At 45.1% G+C, this 4,308-nt stretch overlaps 1 long non-coding RNA gene across 1 annotated transcript; it reads left to right on the plus strand.

The window, feature by feature from the left end:
• The first annotated feature begins 825 nt into the window (after positions 1-825).
• LOC136785978 (uncharacterized) lies at positions 826-1,385 on the plus strand. Its single transcript, XR_010824737.1, has 3 exons — positions 826-901; positions 972-1,214; positions 1,285-1,385. It is a non-coding gene; the product is annotated as an uncharacterized lncRNA (long non-coding RNA).
• Positions 1,386-4,308: the final 2,923 nt, after the last annotated feature.

A 4,308-nucleotide genomic window follows, 5' to 3' on the forward strand; every position in this document is an offset into this window, starting at 1 on the left:
TGAAAATAAGAAGCAAAGAGCCTCGATTACTCTTCAAAGCAATCTTCGCAAAATTGAATGGTTTTCTCCTTCCACAGTGATTTTCTTATTCAGCTTTGATGTCACTGTGCATAGTGAAATGTTAATCGTAATCCAAGGTGGCGTCAACGAAGCATGACCGGCAGAGACTCCAACACCAAAGCTATAATAAATTATCTTCAATCTAATTATCCTTTTGCATAAGAATTGCATAAACATTACACATTCATTTTCACGCGTGTGCGTCGGTGTTAGTGAAAGAGCACTGGTCGGACATTACGAAGGATCATTCGCTGTGATTACGAGGCGGAAAATTGTATCTCGCGTAAGCTGAAATTTTTCACCTTATGCTCACGGATACAGCGAATTTCCCCGCTCAGTTTCATATGGATGTTGCCGGCTATCTTATTATTCGTACACAAAAGGCTCTTTCATGGTATGCCACCTCGTTGCTTCCATAGCTGTTTTTCTTCGACCAAGTCAGGTAAGAACCGGTGGAAGAGAGACCGAATCCACCGGAGGCAAACGCATTGAGAGCCAACCTCGCCGAGTCATCCAATGGGCATAACTCTCCGAGAGACTCTCCCCACTCTCCAAGCTAATGATCTTCTCCAATTTAGAAAGCTTCTCGGATTGAATTCACGCAAACACCTATATACAGATCCAGTAACTAATGATAACGCGCGCGACCATTGTTACGATGCTGACGAGGCAAAAGTATAATAAATAATAGAGCTTCTGCTAGAGGTTCTCCCTCGTAGAATTTCTCCTTCTCTCAATGGATTGATTTTTCTCTTTTTCTTTCAGCAATGGTGGATAATGATGTGCGTCGAGGCGTTTAGTTGGGCAAATTAAGTGGATTTTTGAGATGGCGGAGATAGAGGTTAGGAGCGACGGCAGTGCAGGTAAACTGGTAATCGATACGCTAACAAGCCACCTCGGTTCCGTTCCAGGCGAAGCTCGCTCGATTCTGGTCTGGTCCCGAAGGCAGCATGCACGTAATGTTTCCCACGTGCGAGCTTACGCCTCATTATGCCCGCCAGCAACGCCATTGCAATCACGCTGCCCTCGCAGGGGGCGACCCTTTTTTTATCGTCCGCATCACCCGACAGCCAAACTACCCTTTTCACGTAATAACTCGCTGCTAACGATCACGTCGAGTCCACTCTTTAAAAACTCCTGCACTTATAGCCAGAGTAAGCTTTCTTCAAACTTGCCTGAAAAGAAACTTGGCAACCTTTAACGACGTCTCCTTTTTCGTTCCAGCATAACTGAGGGTTTCTCATTGGTATAGCTATGCTCCCCATTTATAACATCAGACACATTGGATATATTGAGATACAGGTTAATATTATTGGAAGTAGTTTAATAGAAACAATGTAATTTGTTAAATATTTAATAAAATTATAAACGTAACTATTAAGTTTCGTTAGAATTCGCTTAAGAGAGGATATTATCCGGGAAAAAGAGGACGAGATAGCAATTCTCAGCATATCGAAACGTATCTATACTTCCTGTCTCATCGAGGGAATAATTACGGTCTCGTTCAGGACAGACATAATTTCGTCGATATAACCTAGAAAAATCTAGTGTTTTTTTTACCCTTGTGCAAGGTTCAGCACTGATATATTTGACCAATCGAGACACGGAGACATCTGTCCTGTGTAGTCCATTTGTTGCGCTAAAGAGGGACACGTAAATCGGTCGCGCTCCATCTGGCGAGCGAAATGACGAATGTATCCAGGGCCCGACAGATCGCGCACAAAGGCGTCAATGGTCTCGACGGTACACCGACCAAAGGGAGGGAGACGTAAATGTGTGTTGTTGCACAAACATTCACAAATCACCGCTCGAGCGGGTCGAGCGAGGAGAGAAGACAGCTCTGCGGGAAGAAAAAGAGGGATGCGGATCGCCGCACGTCTATTGAAAAGAAACGAGGTGGTTCGTGTAACGTTCGGGAGACGAGTGTATACATATATGTATACACGAGGTGAAATTTGATTTTCTTGTCGCGTCACAATACTCAATTATCTCCGTCGTGTCGTTTCCTCGACGAGAAGAACATCTGTCGCGAGCCACACCCTCTCCCCAAAAAACCTCGGCTACTCCCAGACCACAATTTTCTCTCCCCAATCTCGTAACTGCATTGGCGGAAGTTCTCCCAATATTCATTGCTCCACCCCGAATGTACGTATAGTACATTCTCGAAACAAGCAGCTGATCGTCTACAGCTGGGATTCCTCTGTGAGAGTTTCGTATTTTAATTTGGCAAAATTCAGCAAGAAATTTGCAAATCGATAAGAGCTTCTGTGCGTGAATCGGTGCAGATGTAGGATGGTCGATAATATTCTCAGATTTTTTGCTCGAATAAAGAAGTTTTAGAGCGAGTTTCTGGTAGGTTAGCTTTAGCACGATGAGATTTGACGAACCGATCGTTATAGGTTATAATTAGCCGTGGGTCTGGACCAGTTCGGCCGGTCTAGGTATATGTATATGTATATGTATAGGAAGAGGATCTGGGTTGCCCCGAGGGTCCCAGCACCACCTCCCTTCACCTCCCCCAAGGTGTCCCCTCCACAATTGGTGCTCCTTCTTCTTCTTCTTCTTCTTCTTCTTTCTCCGCTTCTTCAGCCACTGCCAGCATAGTTCTCTTTTTACCGGTCGCCCGGTACACGAGAGAAACATGGCCGTATGGCTATCCTCACATGGCCCAAACAATGGCGGATACACACTCCACTATGCTGTTTAGCCGCTCTTAATTCTTCTCGTCTCTAAACTCCGATCCCTCTTCTCTGGTAACTCTGAAAATAATCCTTCAAATTTCTCCTCTTACTCCAACCTCTCGTTCGCATGGACAATTAACTCTCTTATTGGCCCATCAAGCTTTATAATACGCTGTGTACAGATCGCATCGGTGAATATCGGTAAGAACTTAATAGAGAGAAAGAAGAGTATAACGAGCGCTATAGCTGCGCCGCGTTCCTTTCGATTCTCGCGTGTTCCTCGGTTCTCGAAGAGGTTATACTCGAGCGAAGTATTAAAGTACTTAGCGAGACAATGGTCGGCGGTGGTTGGTCCATTGGTTTTTCGATGGAAGAACGGGCGAACACCATTCCCAGTATTTCTTCTTCACTGGTTTTGTCTTCGCTCGAAAGCCGAGGAGAGTGGCGGCCCTCTGCGAAGAATCTCAGCGGGAAGAATTTTATTGAGGTAAAACATAAGGCTGCGTCTTCTTCTTCCAGTAATTTTAGGCCCACTCGAGACATTATTCCACGTCCACGGCCGATTGTTTTACGATGTGGTTAGCATGCAAGTTTACTTGTTTATACCGCGGGCGTCGCTCCTCATCCCACCCCCTTTCTCCCCCCTCCTTTAACAATTCTAACACAAGTTACGCCAATGCGACGCTCGCTGCCTCGTAAACATTATAAATGTATTACGACCCCGGCATTATTATTACGATACAGTTGCATATTAATGGACCCGTGACCCCCGAGTCGCTTATACAGGAATGCAAATAGGAAAATCTACCAAGGAAAGATATAGTTATGGACCGGTGGACTATGATAATTATGATTGGACTCTTTGGCGGTATCGGGGAATAAATAATATTTCGCAAATCAGCCAACAGCTCCGCTGTAGCATAGCCAAGGTACTCGCAGGGATCAGATAAAAGTGGGAACCTGCGGAGTATCCTGCAGCTAACCCCTACCAGAAACTCTCTGTTCCAATGAAGCAGTATTTCAGGTTCCATAATTTCGCGCAGGCTCTCCACTTCATCATTTCGCTCTTTTTCTTTTCTTCTTCTTTCTCCACCCTCCCCCCCCCCTCTTCTCTTCCTCCTTACCCATTGGTACCCTTCTGCGCGATCGCAGGGGGTAAGTCTCTCTCTCTCTCTCTCCCTCTCTCTCCCTCTCTCTCCCTCTCTCTCCCTCTCTCTCCCTCTCTCTCCCTCTTATTCTCTTTCCAAAGCGAAATCGTCCACTTAAGTGAGACATGGCTGGCTAGCTACTTTGAAAAGAACCGAAAAGCTGCTCACAATCCTTTTCTTCGCAATCTCATACCCCGATCGACCTTTCAACCTGAAAATATTTCTTTTTACACGCTTAAAAATCTTTCTAAAAATCTGTCCAAATTTGCTCCTCCTCCTCTTCTTCTTCGTTTTCTCATTTCAACCGAAAGAGAAGTTTTCAATTTAAAACCTGACACTCTCATTCTCCGACGAACCGATTCATCCCGCGATCAATCAAGCTGCTGGTTATGATAAAATGATTGAAACTGGTTTCGGCT

The sequence above is a fragment of the Prorops nasuta genome, unplaced genomic scaffold (genome assembly GCF_024137725.1).
Source record: "Prorops nasuta isolate Cenicafe-Biocafe unplaced genomic scaffold, Cenicafe_Pnas_1.2 PNAS00003, whole genome shotgun sequence".
NCBI classification, from domain to species: domain Eukaryota; kingdom Metazoa; phylum Arthropoda; class Insecta; order Hymenoptera; family Bethylidae; genus Prorops; species Prorops nasuta.